Here is a 22,156-nt window from a genome sequence, read left to right as displayed (position 1 = left end):
AAGGTCCATGAGGTGAGAATCGAGAAATTAGCGCTCTTTTTATTCCCCTTCACTCTATTTGCGAGTGGTATAGGAAAGGGAATGACTAGTAGTGGTACAGGCTACTCTCGGCCACGAACCGTACATTGGCTGGCGAACTATGCAGATAGATGTAGATGTAAATTTAGTCTACCTATTAAGACGTCACTCCATCGATTTATAGGCACACAAAACTCAAGGAAGATTATTGCCTCATACTTACTGAGAAAACAAAAGACAAAACTTCTGTTTCTGATTGTCTCTCGGTAAAAATCTTCATTCTGGCCCCTACTTTTCCCATTGGAGTCTTGGAATCTTTAGACTCATTCCATTTACGTTTAGTAGACGTGGACTAAGATTGGCTCATTGCAAGAAAATCCCCCATTACTGCCAGTTTCTCCAATGGCGCGCTCCTACCAGAGGGGGACTCACCCACCTCTGGTGACAGGGGGACCAGTTGGCAATTTGGAAAGGTAACAGCCCAGGCAGTCACCCCTCTGTGGCCCTGACCTGTACCAGGAGGTACGTGCGAATCATATCGATCGAAACAGGACTGAGAACTACGCATTAACCACTCACCTGTTACGCGTTAGACGCATGGGTCGGTCTTCAGGAGGGCACAAGGAGGAAGAAGAAACAAAGAGAAAACTCAAACGCTAAAGCGCAGGAAGGACAGGAGATTGAGAACGAAGAAAGAAAGAAAGAAACAACAGTTAAGGGACTGTTCTGGTGTCAGACTAAGAAAACTTCTGTATCTACATGCTCTGCAAACCACACTTACGTGCCTGGCAGAGGGTTCATCGAACCGCCTTCGCAATAAATCTCTATTATTCCAATCTCGAACAGAGCGCTGTGAACGTTGTATCTTTCCGTGAGAGCTCTGATTTCCATTATTTTATTATGATGATCGTTTCTCCCTATGTATGTCGGCGTCAACAAAAAATTTTCGCATTCAGAGGAGAGAGTTGGTGATTGAAATTCCGTGACAAGATTCCGCCGCAACGAAAAACTTCTTTCTTTTTATGGTGTCCACCCCAAATCCTCTATCATGTCAGTGTCACATTCTCCCCTATTTCGCGATAATACAAAACGCGTTGCACTTTTTTGAACTCTCTCGATCTACTTCATTAATCCTATCTGGTAAGGATCCCACACTGCACAGCATAACTCCAAGACAGGATGGACAAGCGTGTTGTAGGCAGTGTTTTTAGTAGGTTTGTTACATTTGCTAAGTGTCCTGCCAATAAAACGCAGTCTTAGGTTTGCCTTCCCTACAACATTTTCAATGTGTTCTTTCCAATTTAAGTTGTTCTTAATTGTAATTCCTAGGTATTAAGTTGAATTTACGGCTTTTAGATTTGACTGTTTTATCGTGTAACCTGAGTTTAAAGGATTCCTTTTAGCACTCAACCGGATGACCTCACACTTTTCATTATTTAGGGCGAATTTCCAATTCTTGCACCATACAGATATCGTTCCTAAATAGTTTTTTGATCTTCTGATGGCTTCACTAGATGATAAACGACAACACCATTTGCTATCAACCTAACACAACTGCTCAGATTGTCTCCTACCCCGTTTATATAGATAAGGAACAACAAACGGCCTATAACACTGTCTTGGGGAACACCAGAAATCACTTCTGTTTTACTCGGAGACTTTCCGTCAATTACTACCAACAGTGACCTCTCCGACAGGAAATCACGAATCCTGTCAGATAACTGAGACAATATTCGATAAGCACGGAATGTCATTACAAGCCGCATATGTGGTATGGTGTCAAAAGCCTTCTGGAAACCTAGAAACACGGAATCGATTTGAAATCCATTGTCAATAACACTCAACACTTCGTGTGTGTAAAGAACTAGTTGTGTTTCACAAGAACGATGTTTTCTAAATCCTTGTTGACTGTTTGTCGATAGTCTGTTTGACCGTTCTCTTCGAGGTAATTCATAATGTTCGAACACAATATACGTTCTAAAATCCTGCTACATATCGACGTTAATGATATGGGCCTGTAGTTTAGTGGATCATTCCTACTAACCTTGTTGAATATTGGTATGACCTGTGCAGTTTTCCAGTCTTTGGGTACGGATATTTCGTCGAACGAACAGTTGTATGTGATAGTTAAGTGGTGAGCTATTGATCAGTATGCCCTGAAAGGAACCTAATTGGTATACAGTCTGGACCGGAAGACTTACTTTTATTTAGTAATTTAAATTGCCACACTACTCCAAGCATATCTGCTTCTAAGTTACTCACGTTGGCAGCTGTTCTTGATTCTAATTCTGGAATATTTATTTCGTCTTCCTTGGTGAAGGAATTTCTGAAGCATGTGTTTAGTAAGTCTCATTTGGCAGCGCCTTAGTCGATAGTATTTCCATTGCTCTCATGCAGATATGACCGCGCTAAATTTCGAGCTTCTGTAAAAGATCGCCTGTCTTCAGAACACGTTCCCAAAACTATCCCAGACATGTTCCCCAAGGAAGGGGAAAAAGGATAGCAGGATGATAGACATGCAGCACTGAAAGGGAGAGGGTGCTGCAACGACTGGGACCCTGTGATAGCCAAGCACGAACTCATCAAAGAGTGATGAGCCCCATGGGGGCCTGCTGTTGCTGGACGAAACACTGACATTGATTTGATTTCCTTCGTACTTGTTGGCTTATTGGCTCTCGATGTACGATAGTTGGATAACCATGGAAGCACTGGGTTTTCTTCTAAATAAATACGCTTACTTTGGATAAATACGCATATGTCTACTGCTCATATGGATATACTCTGCTCTGAAAGGAATACAGCACCATGGTCGGTCCACTATCGAACAGCGTGTGGGGGTAAGAAGTGAGCAATGCTGTGATGAACTCCCGAATCTCGCCCTACTCTTGCAGTAGTTCTGAATTATACTGAGTTATGGGTGTGAGGCTGTTGTGGCGATGTGGATGATTCATGGACAGTGTATTTGAAGCGTTGCGAAATTATTTAAGTCTTATTATGAATGTATGCTCCATTTGAAAAAGGGTGAATTTCTCAGGCAGTGCCGTATTTCCAGAAGAGTAATCATAGGAATACGATAAAGGAGATTGCCGCGCGGGATTAGCCGAGGGGTCTAGGGCGCTGCAGTCGTGGACTGTGCCACTGATGCCGGCGGAGGTTCGAGTCCTCCAACGGGCATGGGTGTGTGTGTTTGTCCTTAGGATCATTTAGGTTAAATAGTGTGTAAGCTTAGGGACTGATGACCTTAGCAGTTAAGTCCCATAAGATTTTACACACACTTCGATAAAGGAGATTAGGGCACCTACAGTGGGATGTTTAGAGACGATCATTCCGTATCGACGAATTGTACCTCTTATTCCTCTGAATTTCTTAGTACACTCCACGTATTCTCTGAATGGTTGCGACTTTCGTCCTGTATGTTAGTGTGGTATTTTTCTCACTGTGACAGCTCTGTACTTAGTCAGTGATGGGTAGAAGACTAGACAGCCTTCTGACTAACGGAATAGTTCAGTCGGAACGTAATAGAACTTCAAGAGAATCAACAGGGGTCGGTGACTTGGCGGGTGTCATTTCTCACTCGTCAAAATCAGGTGGATTTAAATGATATACGTAGAAGACGAGAAAATTAGTGAGAATATGGCAGATAAGCGCTACTCTGACGAAAGACGATTTGAAAGTTGAGTTCCATACTGAAACTTCCTGGCAGCTTAAAACTGTGTGCTGGACCGAGACTCGAACTCGGGACCTTTGCCTTTCGCGGGCAACTGCTCTACCAACTGAGCTACCCAAGCACGATTCACGACCCGTCCTCACAGCTTTAGTTCTGCCAGTACCTCGTCTCCTACCTTCCAAACTTTACAGAGGCTCTCCTGCGAACCTTGCAGAACTAGCACTCCTGAAAGAAAGGATATTGCGGAGACATGGCTTAGCTACAGAGCAGTTGCCCGCGAAAGGCATAGGTCCCGAGTTCGAACCTCGGTCCGGCACACAGTTTTAATCTGCCAGGAAATTTTCATATCAGCGCACATTCCGCTGCAGAGTGAAAATCTCATTCTGGAGTTCCATACTGTTCCCGCTGTTGTGAACAAACATATTACAACCTCTCACATATGTCTAACAAAGTGATTGCAATGAGAAAATTAGGAGCTAATACGTAGATTTTTACCAAGAGACAATCAGCAGTGGAAGTTCCGTCTTTCGTTTCCTCGATAAATAAGAGACAACATTCTTCTGTCGGCAGGGCCGACCACGTGTGATATCAGAAAGAGAGAACCGTTATTTGGATGTAAGGTCACGATGGTACTACCTTAGCACTGCACGGAAAATGACATCTTATCTCGCGGCAACCACTGGACTTGTATCGAGACAAACGTTGTACAGAAGGCTTTGGCAGAGTGGCTGTTATTGTTGGAGACCTGTTGCAAGTGTACCTCTGATGCGTCTTCACAGAAGGGAATGTCTAGAGTGAAGTCTCAGCATGCCAGCTGGACAGTCGAACAGTGGGCCAATGTTCTTTTCACAGATGAGTCCCGATTTGGTCTGGAGAGAGATACTCGACGCATTCGCATCTTGAGAGAACGTGGAACACGATTTCAGGACGCAAACATTATGGAAAGTGACCAGTATCGAGGAGGATCTCTGATGTTGTGGGCAGGGATAAAGTTGAGCTCATGAACACCTCTTCATGAAATTGTGTGGGTGGATTGGCAAGGTTTAACTGCTATCAGGTCTCGTGACGAGATCTTGGGACCTCATGTGCGGTTGTTGCGCGGTGGTGCGAGCTCAAACATCGCATTCGTGGACGATAATGATCGAACTTATAGAGCAAGAGCAGTTGATGTTCTCTTGGAAAAAGAAGACTTTCCACGCATGGCGTGACTTTACGATCTGCCGATTTGAATCGCATAGAGCATGTCTGGGGTGCACTAGGATGATGGGTTGCATCACTTCAGCATCCACCAACCACTCTGCATGACTTGCGAGCAGCTCTCCAGGAGGAATGGGCGTTATTGCCTCAGTATGAGATTGATGATATCATTCACTGCATGCCCCGTCGTTGTCAGGCATGTATTGCTGCCAGAGTTGGTCACACTCCATACTAAGCACATTAACCAGTTGTCGAAATGTGTGTTCATATCCGTTAAGTAGATAAAAACGAAGACCATTTTTGTGTGTCTATATGCGCATTGCAGTTGTTTACGTTGTGTATTCTTTACGTTGTTTCTACTTTTCTATCATCTATTTCTATTGTTTTGTGGCAAAATAAACCCAACCTTGCAAAATTTCCGTTTGTTGCTTTAATTTTGGACACCAGTGGAGCTAAAATATATTTTACGATAAATGTTTTATTTTTACTTCGTACTATGTATTGAGATTTCCCCTATTGCAGTAGAACTTTTCTCACAGCATTCGATTGGTTTAGTTACGGTACTTCTTGTGATAAACATTCCAGTTTAACACTGATGAGTACATTCATAGTAGCAAATCACAGTCTCCATTTGAAGGGTGACTATTGGTCCCAGTTTCATACATACTGACAAAATGTCTGATCTGTGCGTCATGCGGGTGGTTCCATAAAGAGTCTGCCATGCTAGTTTTACCGTGGGGAGACTACACTCAAGCCTTCTTGAAGGAAGATGGGACATGTTAGGTATTGTCACTTCATTTTAAATTCCTTTACTCCTCATCCCACAGCTGGGTGATTTATGTGGGTAGATGAGATTTAAGGCATCGTCGTAGAAGAGGAAGGAAAGGCCCAGCATGGGCGGTAATGTCTATTTGGTTCTTTCTGATGTTAAGGAAAACTTCCCTCGCACTGAAAGAGAATGTTACATCAAGGGTGAAAAAACGTGCCTTGCGCGAGGAAGACGTCAAACTTCAACGAAAATCTCTCCCCACCACATGAAACAATGTTATTTTGGAAGTGAGTAGGAGGTCCTTGTGTGAGGCAGGTGGCCAGTTTTGTGTATGAGAAGGAAGTGCAGGACGGAAGGAGGACAGAAAAATGCGTGGTCCACGATTGGAAAATTATAAATTCAATGGTCGGCTTACCCCCTCTACCTGCAACCAAGAACCATTTTGGAAGAGACGGAGACAGGCAAGGGCGAGAGAGAGGCAGAGGGACGCAGAGTTGTAAGCATTATAATGATTGGACATTTTTAAATGAAACGAGCTTTTGCCCTCTCCCTGTGGATTTGAGAGTAGTACTCGCGAGGGAGTGAGGCCGGTAGACGATAAAGTACATTTTCGGACGAGGATGGGAACATTACGACAGGAAGGAGGGGGGGGGGGCACGATTCGTCACTTGCAAATTTAACGCATTTTCTCTTTCCCGCTTCTACGGACCACGGTATGACTTCACTTGTCTGAGTGCTTCTCGAGGCGGAGTAAGTGGACTGGCGCGCGAGTGCTGGACAGACGACATTGGGTCACTGCGGTTAGTGGGCCGTCGATCGCGATTGCACGAAGCCTTCTGCTGTTCTAACGAGGTTGGAATTTAGGCCACGTTAGGTTGCGCTTCTGGCGCTTCCGCTTTTTCTCACTTGAATCAGTCATGTCAGTGAAACGTTAGGAGCAGTACTTATCGACTAATAACGACTCTGGAGTCAACGAAAGATATCACTGGGCGTCAGTTCCCTGCCGCTCCGTATTGTTTCCCCACTTAGTCACCAGTGTTTGCAACAAGGGCTCCATAATTAGCAAAGGAGCATGTTTCTCAATTGTGTCTGCCAGATCTTCGAGAGGCTAATATTCTTACCTCCTTGTACGTGACAGTTTCTTATTTTTCTCGCCACGTCAGTGCGTTTCTCAAGTCTTTCCAGAGTTATTGCGTTAAGGGGAGCATACTTTAACGTGGGACTCGCATTCGGGAGGACGACGGTTCAATCCCGGGTCCGGCCATCCTGATTTAGGTTTTCCGTGATTTCCCTAAATCGCTCCAGGCAAATGCCGGGATGGTTCCTTTCAAAGGGCACGGCCGACTTCCTTCCCCGTCCTTCCCTAATCCGATGAGACCGATGACCTCGCTGTTTGGTCTCCTTCCCCGAAACAACCATACTTTAACGTGCAATATCATAGTAATCATTTATTTTTGCGATCTTGCCTTGGAGTTATTCATTTGTCTGCGCCTAGTTGACCATTACTTAAGAAATAAAGATGATTTGTGGCATAGGTGAAGCTCCATTCACTGATATTAAAGCAAACTGGCAGACTTCTCCAAGCCACCTTTCGGCGCCTGGGCACATGAGTTCGTTTCCGTTGCAGAAAGTTCGATGATTACTATCTAGCACGCGATTACATCGCTAATCGTAATTTCTGAAGTGGCAGGTAACGAAGATGGAATGGGAGTGAAGACATAACTTCAATATTCCATTTAGCCTACCCCAATGGAAGCTATATTGAAAACGTTACACACTTTCAGTTAACTTTTCTGATCGGATGTTTAGCAAAGATAGAATGATAAGCTTTCAAGTTAAAGGGTATTTTCCGATACTAGATTTGATTACTGTACGATATATATTTTCAGTGGCGACATGGGAAAAGTTTTCGCAATGTGCTGCAGTGTGGTGGTCTATAGCCTTTTGAATTGCAGGGGTAGCCATCGTAACTGGAACAATGGACTTGCAGCAGTGACAACACCCGTTCCCGTCAGACCACCGAAATTAAGCGCTGTGGGGCATGGCTAGAACTTGGGTGGGTGACCATCCGGTCTGTCGTACGCTTTTGGCAAGCGGGATGCACTCAGTCAGCCCTTGAGAGGCAAGTTGGGGAGCTACTTCATCGAGAAGTAGCGGCTCCGGTCACGAAAGCTGACAACGGCTGGGAGAGCGTTGTACTGACCACACTCCTCTCCGTATTCGCATTCAATGACGCCCATAGGCTAAGGATGACACGGTGGTCGGTCAGTTCCGTATGGTCTTCCAGGACCTGTTCGAAGTTTGTGTATCGATTGTCTTTTTTTTGTTTGTAGTTCACTGTTGCTATTTGAGTTTATATATTGTCGTTTTGTCGTTTGGAGATAAAAAAGGGAGTGTCAAGTGAAGACATGGGAACATTTCCTAGTTATTGTTCTATTTGAGTTCCATTGAGGCGTGACAGAAGCAAAAGCAGACAGAAATATTTGCGCCATGTATCGAGATTTCGGCCTTGGACAGAGCACGGCAACAAATTCGTTTGCTCGTTTTAAGGAGGATCATTTCGACGGTAGTGACTCTTCACGTTCGGGAAAGCCATCGTGGTTTAATGAAGATCGTTTAAATTCATTAATCTGCAAAGGTCCGCGTTAGTGTACTCGAAAACTGGCAGATGTGATGAACTGTGATCATTCCACCATCGTGCGACATTTGCGTGCAAGGCGGAAGGTACAAAAATCGAGTGTATGGATACCGCTTACGCTAAACCAAAATCACAAAAATTAACAGCTGGCCATAAGTGAATCTCTTCTTGCTCGTCATTAATTGGTTCGTAAAAAAGCACCAACCATTCCTACCCTGTATCGTTATTGGGGATGATAAAAGGTGTCTTTATCTTACATACGGAAAAGAAAGGAATGGCTGAGTCCAAAGCAACAACTCCCCGTACAAAGAACTGCGCGCATCCACAAAAGATAATGTGATGCATTTGGTGGTACAGAGACGGAGTGGTGTACTACGAATTACTTCCTTGAGGTGTAACCGTCACTGCTAGCATCGATTATCAACAAGTGGGACGTGCTGTAGACGGATACCAAGAACAACGACCAAACACTGCGTGAAGTTATACTACTCTTCGATAACGCTCGCCCGCACCCTGCTAGACTGACAAAAAACACTATACAGGCGTTGGGTAAGGAAGTCATCCAGCACCAACCTTACTCCCCTGATATTGCCCTCTCGGATTTTCATCTTTTCGGCTCTTTGTCGAAGAACCTCCAAGAAACTTCCATTCAGGATGAAAATGCGCGTCGAACATGATGCGGTAAGTTCTTTTCCTCAAAAACACTGGATTTTTACAGTTACGGAATCGAAAAGTTATCCCACGTTTCCAGAATCAAATTTCCACTCTACTGCGGAGTGTGCACTGATACGAAACTCGCTGGTGCGTTAAAACTATGTGTCGGACTGGGACTCGAACTCCGGACCTTTACCTTTCGCGGGAAACTGCTCTACCATCTGAGCTACCCAACCACGACTGACAACCCGTCCTCAGAGATTTAATTCGGCCAGTACCTCTTCTACTACCTTCCAAACTTCACAGAACCTCACTTGCAGACATTGCACAACTAGCACTCCTGGAAGAAAAAGTATGTTGCGGAGTCATGGCTTAACCACAGCCTGGGAGATGTATCCAGAATGAAATTTTCACTCTGCAGCGGAGATACTCTGATATGAAACTTCCTGGCAGATTAAAACTGTATGCCGGACCGAAACTCGAATTCGGGAACTAGGGATAGGTCCCGAGTTCGAGTTTCGGTCCGGCACACAGTTTTAATCTGCCAGGAAGTTTCTTATCTGAGCACTGGCAGACTGTTGCAAATAGTGAAGTAGAGTATACTATTGATGACTAAAGTCTCTATTACATATATCTGTTTGTAACATCCATTTTTGACCAATTTTGTATTTGTATCGATATTTCTATGTCAATTTGTATTATGTATAATGTTGTATCTGTCATGGAAACTCTTTGACTACGTATACATGTTTCAGTTATGTGTAACTTTTGAACGATGTTGTTTAAATTATGCTTGTGGATTTTAGTAACTAATGGAATGATTGTTGCGTAATGTACTGTAAATGGCTTGGTCCATAGTTAGGAAACATAGCGTTGAATGTAAAAGATGTGGGGAAGCCCCGCAGTTACGGAAGTAGCCTGGCGGAGTGGAGAAGGTGTGGCTGGCGCGCAAGGGGCAAATCGTCCGTTGTGACGGGTAAGGAGTCTGGGCTGAGCAGTGCTGTGGTTAACAGCTCGTTAGCAGTAGCGGATGATTGTGGCTCATATTTTTGGAGTTTTGAGGCCAGAAGACGTTAAGGGCAGTATTTATGGGCCTCAGATGGTGCATTTCGTGACACCATTATCATGGCGTGGTTTTTGGCCCTATGAAAATGTAATTTCATCGCCAAGGAGATATGTAACAGGGCATGGCCAACAGTATTGCTATGATTGCATCGCCGTCAGGTTAACAGCCACTGTAAATTGCACCGCCAGTGCCACCAGCCTTCCACTAAATTCTTTATATTTGGCACTGTGTAAATAGACCAGGTATTTGTGAAATTTGGTTGATTTTAATAATAATCGTGATGTTGCTAAAAACTCTGTCTTACACCCGTGTTTATCCCAAATCATAAATCCTGGTTTATTATGAGAAAGTGGTTGAGCTTGAATTTAATGTTGTGTTGTCTTTTGTACAGCCAATTATACTTTTGAACAGGTGAAAAGACTGCTTATCAAAGTACATTTGTTAATTAAAATTTTATAGTTTGTTCGGCTTTACTTAATTAATAATTAACGATAAGAATACTTGTCATTTCTCATACAATCTAGTGTAGTTTTGTTAATGAGCATTTTCTTCGAAGTTTAAGGGTCCTCATGTACTAGGCTAGTTAGTTAAGGAAGCAATGCAAAGGCTCCTTCAGAACCAGTGTAGTTAGATCTGCATTCTGTTTAGTTTCTTCAAACCGAGTTTAAGAAAGAACTATTTACTGTGTTATCTATTCTAATGCACGATGGTTAATGCACAAGCATAGAGACCCTGTACTAAACGATGAAACTGTAGATTATGATCATTAGCAGAACCCCTGATTTAAATTCAGAATTATTTCAAGCTGGTCTCTGTTCAGTATTGCTACTAAAGTACTTGTTGTTGAGAGGCAAATGTTACTTTTACTGTCTCATTGGCCATTTGTTTGTTAATCGCACATCTATCTGCAAGTTTAGGTTACTGTGTTGTAATATGAACAGATATGAGGAAAGAGTTTAGTGTGTGTGTGTGTGTCAAGGAAGGTTAGGGTAGCCTTAGCAGTGCCTTCTGCTTTATCATTTTGCTTGACACAAGAAAGGCTAATTAGGATGGCGACCAGTTTTAATATATAATGTTACAACTTACTTTTGTGCTGGGAGAACGTCTGCTCCTGCCCCACCGTTTACTGTTGGTTATACCTTGCTGGTGTGTTTCGGAAAAGACTCCCAGTTTGACTGTTCTGTTTCCATTAGGCTATCTCGCTGTCACAACTTTCAGAAATTCCTCGCAGGGGTATAACGTTAGCATCGATTGCCGATTAAGGTGGTCGGAGGACCGTTACATGTTGCGTTCATTAAACCTATGGAAAAATGCAATGAACTTACGCACCAACCTAATGAATTGTAGGGTTTAAATACATTTAAATTTTATAGTTAATCGTGTAATATTGAGAGGAATAAAATAAAATGAAAAATTATGGGAGCAGCGGGAATCAAACCCGAGCCAGTGAATTGTCAGCCAGTGCACATGACCACTTGGCCATGCTGCAGTTGCTCAACTATTCTTTAAGCCTCTCTTATACTCTACGCTCACACAATATGTTACATGCACTTTCAGAGAAAATATTGACCCGTTGCTGTGAGTGACGTAGCACTCATGGAGTCAGAAGGGATGACGTCACATCATAGCATGTGCAGTCGAAGACTGAGTTAATTGTAGCGCAGCTGACCATCATTTCAGCAGTCATCAATGATTTCCAATTATAACGGGGAGAGCACTACAAAACATGTTTCCGTCCATTTTATTTGTATACCAGCACGCATTCGAAGAACAGTAGCATAGTTTTAGTGCGATTTCCAACTCACATTCGAAGAGAAATAACATAATTGTAGTGCGATAGTTACAGTCTGATGTAGCACATTAGTACACGATAACCGGCCGCCGCGGAATGTCTCATATTTAGATCAGACTGTGCATTGTGTTCTTCACTCCTGCTGTAGAGCCATTTCTACGATATTCAATGCGGTTTCTTTCCGACAAATAGCTCAAGTTTTTCATGTCAAATCCTTTTACTACTTACTACTGAAAAGTACGTCTATGTTCGAAATTTGGATCGCTGTATCCACTTGAGCTATATAGCTAAAGTGCATTTTCCGATACTGGTCAAGATTTACTGGCGATAAGTAATTTTTTCGTTCGTATTGTACGCTCCAACACGCATTATCGCTGGGTAATTGTTTTTGTGGTACTCTCCTCTTTTTCTTTCTAAGAAATTTTTGTCTTATTTATATGTGACTGACAATAACAGCTGCAAATCAAAATACCTTTCACCGGTGTACTTAATTCTCACAATGAAAACTGTCTGCGTTGTTCATGTTTCAAAACATCGATAATGATATGACGTTATAGTCGTTATGTTGCCTATATCGTCTGTCACATGTGTACTACGTCATCGCTCAAAGCTGACTGCTAGTATCACAGTTTCTCCTTATCCAGACTTTAGCACTGAATTCAAAGAGAATACATCGTTGAGCCAAAACATTATGACCACTGAACATCGCGAGGCTGAACGCTTCTTGGTGGCGTTGTGGCTACTTGACACGGTAAGGAAACTGTATAAGCAGAGCAGGGACTAACGGGGGACAATTCTAGCGACGATATGGGTCACAAATGCTGAGATACTCCGACATCAGCGTCCTTGCCAATGGGCAGATTGTTATGTATATCTACATCATACTCCGCAAGCCGCCTAACGGTGTGTGGCGGAGATTACGTCTGGTATCACTAACCGATCCCCACTTTCCTGTTGCTGGTAAGGCTCCGCATTAGCTCTAATTTTCTGAATTTTCTCGTCGTGGTCACATCATGAGGTGAGTGTGGGATGAAGTATTATGTAGTCTGACTCTTTCCGGAAAGTGTTCAGTGCAAATTGCAATAGTAAACTTCATCATGTTGCACAGCTCATCTCTTGTAACGTGTGGCACTGAAGTTTGTTGAGCATGTCGTGCTGACTAAACGAACCCGTGATTGAGTGCTCCATTCTTAGAGAGGTCTTCTCTGCGTCTTCTATCAGGCCTTCCAGGTAAGGATCACCTGTTGAGCAATACTGAAGAATCGGTCGAACAAGCGCCTTGCAAACCACTTCCTTCGTGGATGAGTTACATTTCCTTATGATTCTTCCTATGAACCTCAGTCTGGCATCTGCTTCTCCTCTACTATTTTTTTTATGTCTTCATTCTATGTAAGGTCGCTATGGATAGTTACTCCTAGATATTTTCCAGCAATTTGTCATCGAGCGAGGTGGAGCACACATGAATGGCATTCGGGAGGACTATGATTCAAACCCGCGTCTGGCCATCTTGATTTAGGTTTTCCGTGATTTCTCTAAATCGCTTGAGGTAAATGCCGGGATGGTTCTTGTGAAAGGGCACTGCCGATTTCCTTCCCCATCCTCCCCTAATCCAATGGCACCGATAATGTCGCTGTTTGGTCCCCTCCCCCGAGTCAACCAACCAGCAATTTGTCGTCAATAATGTAGACATATTATAAGGGGTTTGTTTTTCTATAAATGCGCAATACGTTACATTTATTTACGTTCAGGGTCAGCTGCCAGATTCTGCACCATTTATCAATAGTCTGCGGATCAATTTGCAAATCGATACTGTCCTCTGGCATTGCTCTATCTTATAGGTCACTGCATCATCTGCAAACGGTCTTAAAGAGGTTTCGTTGATTTCTACTAGGTCATTTACATATATTTATACGGTAACGGTTCTAGCTTGAGGTGCTCTTGAAATTACACCTGTCGATTTTGCTTCGTTAAGATCGACGTGTTGAGTTCTGTCAGCAAGGAAGTCTTGAATCCAGTCGCAAATTTGGCCTGATACTAAGCTCGTATTTTTGTTCAGTAGAAGGCAGTGCGGAAAGGTGTGAAATGCCACGCTGAACTCAAGGAACACGGTATCAACCTCAGTGCCGTAGTGATCTGGTGCCTGGGAATCGTGGCTAGAGAAAGTGGTCATGTGGGTGTGCTTTCTAACTTAGAAAAATGTCTTTTCGCCGTAAGGTCAAAGGCATAGCAGTCTTTTTGTTGTTCCTGTCTGCGATTCAAGGTCTCCTCTCTATATGGTGAGTAGCAATCTTTTCTTTTCATGATATTACTGACTGATTTAACTTACATATAGATACGAAAAACTTGTCGCGATTTCATCCTAACGTTTCTACGAAATATCTAAAACGCAGGTCCGAACTGCATAATAGTTTTCTGTAGGCGCGCGTGTGTATGAGTATGTGCATGTGTGTGCAGGTGTGTGTGTATGTGTGTGTGTGTGTGTGTGTGTGTGTTTGTGTGTGTGTGCAGTAGTAGTAGATCGGGAATCTGCAGGGTCTGGCCGATCGGCCAAGGGCGCCGACAGTGAGTCGACGAAAGTAAATGGGAGGACTACAACAGAGGACAAACAACGCTGACTATAAAGCGGAAGAACAAGTTCAATGAATACATCAAGATAAAACCCTAAGGTGCTGAAAATCCAGAATCAAACAATGATGTGTAGCGAGATAAATACATGGTCATTATAAACGATTACAACAATTTCATAAATTCACTGTAGCTACATTAATTGACATTGGCGTAAAACCGAAAATTCACATAGAAAAACTCAAAAGTTTTGTACCGTTGAGCAGCACTTCACATTTGTGCCATGAGAGTGCAGCAAAGAGCAATGAGGCAAGATGACCACAGGCGCCGAAAAAGCGTATGTTGCGCTTGAAATGCACTCACATCAGTCTCTCGTAATAGTGCAACGATATTGCAGAATGAATTTCAGCAAAGATACACCAACTGACAACTCCATTCGACGGTGGTACGCTTAGTTTAAACCCTCAAGATGCCCCTGCAAAGGGAACTCGATGTGTAGGCCTGAAGTGAATGAAGAAGTGGTTGACCGCCTGCGGCCGAGTTCTACATGTAGCACAGAGAAGTCGAAGAACAGAGCTAGCGAAGAGCTGAACCTATCAAAAGAGAAAATTTGGAAGATCTTGAGGAAACAGCTTAACCTGAAGCCTTACCACCTGCATTGGCCACGAGCCCTGATTCCCGATGACAATGTTCAACACTGAATTTTCAGCTCAGTGGCACAGCTTGTGGTAGAGGATGGGTTTTGAGCGAAACTCTTATCCAATGCTGAAACATTATTCGTGAATGGCACAGTGAATAGGCACAATGTGCAAATCTGAGAGACAGAGAATCCCCCCCTTCTGTAGTGCACCACATTCGAATTCACCAAAAGTTAATGTGTTCTGTGCAGTCTCACTGTTTAGAATCTACGGTCTATTTTTCTTCTGCGAAATGACCGTTAAAGAACGTGTATATCTCGATTTGCTGGAACATTGGCTCATGTCGCAACAGGATGCTGACAGTGTGGGCTTCACCTACCACCAGGATGGTGCTCCATACCCGTTCCATCACGATGTTCGTGAATTCTCATACAGAAAATGAGAACCTGATGGATCGGACTTGGAGGAGGGGGGGAGGGGAACCTGATGGATCGGCCTTGGGGGTGGGGCATCATCATCAGTAATTCATGCCATGGCATAGACGCTCTACCGACCTAACCCCTTGAGATTTATTTGTGTGGGGTTATGTGAAAGACTCAGTGTTTACGTGTTCGCTGCCACCAACCCATCAGAAATGCGTGCTTGCATCAACAGTGCCTTTGAACACACTAACAGGGACATGCTGCGGCAAAAGTGAGAAATCTTGGTTATCAACTTGATGTCTGCGGAATCAATAGGGGGAGGGCACATATGGAGCACCAGTAAAAAAAAAAAATAATAATAAAAAAAAGATGAGTTTATCTACGTGCCTGCAAAGCCCTGCGACAATATTTAAAATAGTATAGCTGGACAATATGTTAAACAATACAGCTAAAACGAATCTCTCTAATCGCTTCAGTCGTTCATTATAACGTTGTACTGTAACACAATGAAATCGTTTAAGGGCAGCCGCAAGCGCTGATAGGCCGGCAGGACGACCGTTATCTCCACAGATAGCGCTACAGCGGGCTTTCAAACTCGTCAGGCTGGATACCAGAGTACGCGTGCTCAAAGAGCGAAAAACACTGCTGGCGCAAGAATTGTCAACAATCATCTAGCTTCGGTACTACCGGCAGCCTTTGCGTTTCACTACAAATGGTTCAAATGGCTCTGAGCACTATGGGACTCAACTTCTGAGGTCATCAGTCCCCTAGAACTTAGAACTACTTAAACCTAACTAACCTAAGGACAGCACACACATCCACGCCCGTGGCAGGATTCGAAACTGCGACCGTAGCGGTCGCGCGGTTCCAGACTGTAGCGCCTAGAACAGCTCGGCCACCCCGGACGGCGTTTCACAACAGAATGCTGTCAACAGACAGGTACTTGTCCTATCGTATGAAGTGTTGGAAGCTTACACGAAAAATCACAATGTCATTAAACCTATAAGCAAAGATGTTTCGACAGTGGGAAAACTGAACGATTCGAAGTACCGATTGTGCTCTTCTGATCAGTTAGCGCTCTCTGCTGCGCCCTACTCGTACAACTAAAGAAATTTGGCTGAGAATGGCCTTAATTCAAATTAAAGGCTAATGTAGATGTATACAGGTATTTTCTAGATGTTCAGAGATGGTGTGTACATTGTCAGTCAAAAAGGACTTTACAACTGTTGAATGATATAGAAATTTATTGAGATAACTTGCAGATTCAGTAGATGTGTCATTTTGTAGCTAACGACCTCAGATTTGCCTTGTATAGAGCATCAGTACTCCATTCTGCCACCGGAGCTCCTGACACCGCACAATTATATTGGTACTTTCACCAATGTGGAGCATGCTCGCTGTGTGTTTTGGTTTCATGAAACCAACTACAACTGTTCGGCATAAATTTTGCACCGAACATGCTAAAGAACCTCCATGCAGGCCCATAGTTTACTCTTGGCACAAAAATTTTGTTGAGACGTGTTTCTCAATGCGACATGATAAATCACCAGGTTGCTCGCGTGTTCACAATTATGAGAAAACTGTCACTGGTATTGTGTATTTGAATATGCTAGAAGACTTTTTCATTCCGCAGATCGATGAAGATGACCGAGATGGAGTGCTTTACTACCAGCAAGACTGTGCACCACTTCATTTCCTCAGGGATGTTCGCGGTTTCCTCGATAATCGCTTCGCAGGTTGGTGGATTGACTCTGAAGGGTGAATCGCATGAACACCTGGCTCCCCGGGCCTGATACCACTGGATTTCTTTCTCTGGTTTACGTATGCTCCTTCCCTATCAAACAATATAACCGACCTGAAAAATCGAATCAATGCTGCCACTGCACAAGTTACGTCCTACATGCTGCAGCAAGTGTGGGGAGAAACTGATTACTGAAGGGATGTTTCCCACATCACAAATGGTAGTCACATCGTACCAAAATGACACATCTACCGATTCTGTAAGTTATGTCAATAAATTTCTAACGTCCTTTTTGACTCACCCTGTGGTGATTAGAAAATTACATGACCAAGTTTATTGGCCTTGAAAAGCAACGTAGTGAGACTTTGTAATAGACTCTGCTAGTGCAGCCTGCTCTTGTTAAAACGAGCAGCTACCTCTCCTAATTGCAGGCGTATTCAACCACGGCCTCTGTGATTCTGATCAAATTACTGATAGATTAGAAACCTATGTAAATAGGACTCACATAAACATGTATATTAAATGAAACCCTTTCAGGTACATATTCATGTTCACGAAACACGTCATTGTGAAAGCAATGAATGTGCAGCAAAACATGCTTAAACTTTTCAAATTTTTTTGGTTATTGGCCCAGCAGTCACTGCTCGGAGGACAAAAGAAAACCACATACAATAATTGTAGTAATACACGAAAAAATTAATGCGGGTGTGAGAGAGATTCTGACAAATGTTAAGAAACAGTGGAACGTTTAAACTTACCTGAGCGAAAACACAGATGACAGATGTTAGGTTCCGGTCGTACATTTAAGCTATCACCGTAATACGGCCGTGGCCGTTACGAGATCAGGGAGATCAAGGTTATCTCACCGTCTTACAGCATTGTCAGATGGTGATAATTTCAAGGATTAGTAAAAATTCCGAATAAACCTCACGCTGTAAAATGATTCAAGAAATGTTTTTAATTCAACCTGTGGAAAAGAAACAGAAGCACTAACCTGGAATGAAAAACGTTATGAACATTCTCTAAGTTTATAGATAAAAGTGATACAAATTTTATTGTGAAAATATAAAAGTATTCCGAGATAAAAAGCAAAATAACATACGAGGTGTGAAACTATTTCGCCTGTGTAATACAAAAATGTAGTCGCTGATGAATATGCGTTTTTTGGATTTCGTATAAAATCCCAGCGAGACAGTTGTTAAGGAAACTACTAAATTAATTTTGGTAACATGTAAGACATCACTACTGTACCGACTCACCTATGGATGCAGATTTATTTACGAGAGAGCCGATGCGCGGCCGCGCGCATTTACCAGTTTGCCTCCATTACGATTGTTGTTCCGAAGGATCGCCCTAATAGGGCCGAGTATCTTCCGTAACTACAGAAAATTTTTTATTTGCAGCTGCTGCAGACGCTTGATCACTACACCCACCACTGTAAACGCCGATATAAGCTGTAAAAAAGTAACTGTAGATGCCGAAACTAAGTCCGATGTTCCGTCGAATAGGAGCAAACTATATTTCTTTGTACAGTTTTGCGAAACGTAAGTCGTATTTAAGTGCTCTACAAACATTTTCTCCTCAGCTCGCAATAAGTGCAATGTACGCAAAAACTTCGCTCTTGCTGCTGCTATGTCTCTGCATTCCAAGAATATTTTCGTTCATCATCATACACTCGAAAAAGAAAAGAAAAGGAACAAAGGAAAGCGACGCACCATGAAGGAATTACCAGAATGGGACAGAAATTGGTAGACGCGAATTCCACGTACAGACAAACAAATGATTACTATTTCAGAAAGCAACTAGATGACTTATTCAAGAGAAAGAGCTTCACAAATTGAGCAAGTCAATAACGCATTTGTCCACCTCAGTTCCTCACACAAGCAGTTATTCGGCTTGGCGTTGATTGAGAGAGTTTCTGGATTTACTCCTGGGGAATACCGTTCCAAATTCTGTCGAATTGGAGCATCAGATCGTCAAAACCCAGAGATGGTCGGAGAGCCTTGCCCATAGCGCTCCAAACGTCCACAATTGAGGGAGGACCCAGCGACCCTGCTGGCCAAGGTAGGGTTTGGCAAGCACGAAGAGAAGCAGTAGCAGCTCTCGCCATGTGCATCGTTCAAGTTAGTTTTAACGGAAACCTCCACAATGGAGGTAATTGGTAACTTTTAAATGAATCTAGATATCAACTCACAAGAATCAGAGAAAAATATCTCTATACTTACGTACCAGCATTACCTACTTATTTACTGAAGTTTATAAATTGATTTTTAACCACAAGTATGAGAGACGCTAAACTCTTTTGTCATGTTCTGTCTCATTTGTTTTCTTCAAAATGGTTCATATGGCTCTAAGGACTATTGGACTTAATATCTGAGGCCATCAGTCCCCTAGACTTAGAACTACTTAAACCTAACTAACGTAAGGACATCACACACATCCATGGCCGAGACAGGATTCGAACCTGCGACCGTAGCAACAGCGCGGTTCCTGACTGAATTACCTAGAACCGCTCGGCCACATCGGCTGGCTGTTTTCTTCAGTTTGTTTTCCGTTATGAAGGTGATCGGGTAGCAAGGGCTGTAATTACCCGTTGCTTGAATTAAACCAGGTGACCAGTGTTACTTTTTTTTTTATTTTGAATCTTCAGTCTTCTGGCTGGTATGATGCGGCCCGCCACGAATTCCTCTCCTGTGTCAACCTCTTCATTCTTAGATAACATTTGCATCCTATATCTTCAGTTATTTTCTAGATGTATTCTAATCTCTGTTTTCATCTACCGTTTTTACCCTCTACAGCTCTCTGTAGTACCACGATGTTATTTCCTGATGTCTTAACAGATGTCCTATCATCCTGTTCCTTCTCCTTGCCAGTGTTTATCATATAATCCTTACCTCTCCTATTCTGAACAGAATCTCCTCATTACTTACCTTAACGGTCCACCTAATTTTCAACACTCGTCTGTAGCACCATATCTCAAATGCTTCGATTCTCTTCTGTTCTGGTTTCACTGCCATACAATGCTGTGCTCCAAACTACATTCTCAGAATGAGATTTTCACTCTGCAGCGGAGTGTGCGCTGATATGAAACTTCCTGGCAGATTAAAACTGTGTGCCCGACCGAGACTCGGACTCGGGATCTTTGCCTTTCGCGGGCAAGTGCTCTACCATCTGAGCTACCGAAGCACGACTCACGCCCGGTCTTCACAGTTTTACTTCTGCCAGTATCTCGTCTCCTACCTTCCAAACTTTACAGAAGCTCTCCTGCGAACCTGCAAACGTCCCGAGTTCGAGTCTCGGTCGGGCACACAGTTTTAATCTGCCAGGAAGTTTCATATCAGCGCACACTCCGCTGCAGAGTGAAAATCTCATTCTGGAAACATCCACTAGGCTGCGGCTAAGCCATGTCTCCGCAGTATCCTTTCTTTCAGGAGTGCTAGTTCTCCAAAGTTTGGAAGGTAGGAGACGAGATACTGGCAGAATAAAGCTGTGAGGACCGGGCGTGAGTCGTGCTTCGGTAGCTCAGATGGTAGAGCACTTGCCCGCGAAAGGGAATGATCCCAAATTCGAGTCTCGGTCGGGCACACAGTTTTAATCTGCCAGGAAGTTTCGTTTTACATTCTCAGAAATTTCCTCTACAAATTACGCCCTATGTCAGATACTACTTGACTTCTCTTGGCCAGGAATGCCATCTTTGCCAGTGCTAGTCTGCTTTTGAAATCCTCCTTGTTCCGTCCATCACTGTTTATTTTGCTGTTTAGGTAGCACAATTCTTTAACTTCATCTTCGTCGTGACCATCATTTCTGATGTTAAATTTTCGTCGTTCTCATTTCTGTTACTTCTCATCAGGGCGAAAGACTACCTCCCTGTCTTACACCCTTTTAAATCTTGGTCCTCCACCCCTAATATTGCCTCTTGGCTCTTCTACATATTGCATATTACTCGTCTCTCCCTATAGTTTACCCCTATTTTTCTCCGAATTTCGATCATCTTGCACCATTTTACGTTGTTGAATGCCTTTTCCAGGTCGACAAATCCTATGAACGTGTCCTGATTTTCCTTTAGTCTTGCTTCTGTTATCGGCCGCAATGTCAGAATTGCGTCTATGGTGCCTTTATCTTCCCTAAAGTCAAAGTGATTGTCATCTAGCAAATCTTCAACTTCCTTTTCCATTCTTCTGCATGTTATTCTTGTCTGCAACTTGAATGCATGAGCTGTTAAGTTGATTGTGCGATAATTCTCGCTCATGTAAGCTCTGGTGCTCTTCGGAACTGTATGGATGATATTTTTTTAAAAGTCAGATGCTATGTCGCCAGACTCATACATTCTACACACCAAATTGAATGGTCGGTTTGTTGCCATTTTCCCCAATGATTTGCGAAATTCTGGTGGAATGTTGTTTATCCCTTCTGCCTTGTTTAATCTTCAGTCCTCCAAAGCTCTCTTAAATTCTGATTCTAATACCTGATCCCCCATTGCTTCTAAATCGACTCCTGTTTCTCCTTATACCCACTTACAGTACTCTTCCCACCTATTCACTCCCTACTCTGTATTTAATCACGGAATTCCCGTTTCACTCTTAATGTTATCACACTTGCTTTTACTTTCACCGAATATTGTTTTGACTTTCCTCTTCTCCATTCGCTATTTTTCAAGATCTGTTGGTGGACATTCAGGGTGGGAGAAGAGAGTGAGACAGAGGTGTTGTGTTAGGCCAAGTCGGCTGGGTTCCAGGAAGCTCGGGCCCTAGGGGCGCTCTCTCTACCTGAGGGAAGGCGGTGAGGATTGCGTGGAACCTGCCAGCACGACTTAGTGGCACCTGGGTCACAGCTGACGGGCTTTGTGTCATGGTGTTCTTGTCATTGCGGCTCGGTGACAGCAGGATGTCCGTCAAGCTGGCATGACATGTACGCACTGTATTTTGAATTGTTAGTTATGTTTCTCATGCCACAGTCTCCCAATATACACATTAATGGGGCAGGCTAACT

The 22,156-nt window shown here is 43.3% G+C and overlaps 1 protein-coding gene and 1 non-coding gene across 3 annotated transcripts in view; both read right to left on the bottom strand.

Annotated features, from left to right (window-relative positions):
• Positions 1-22,156, bottom strand: part of LOC126187771 (methyl farnesoate epoxidase-like) — a 308,053-nt gene that overhangs the window by 140,144 nt on the left and 145,753 nt on the right. The gene's annotated exons all lie outside the window — the stretch shown is intronic.
• On the bottom strand, positions 3,733-3,807 carry Trnas-cga (transfer RNA serine (anticodon CGA)). Its single transcript has one exon. It is a non-coding gene; the product is annotated as a tRNA-Ser (tRNA).

Source organism: Schistocerca cancellata, chromosome 5 (assembly GCF_023864275.1).
Source record: "Schistocerca cancellata isolate TAMUIC-IGC-003103 chromosome 5, iqSchCanc2.1, whole genome shotgun sequence".
Classification (NCBI taxonomy): Eukaryota; Metazoa; Arthropoda; class Insecta; order Orthoptera; family Acrididae; genus Schistocerca; species Schistocerca cancellata.
This window is presented reverse-complemented; position numbering and strand designations above follow the sequence as displayed.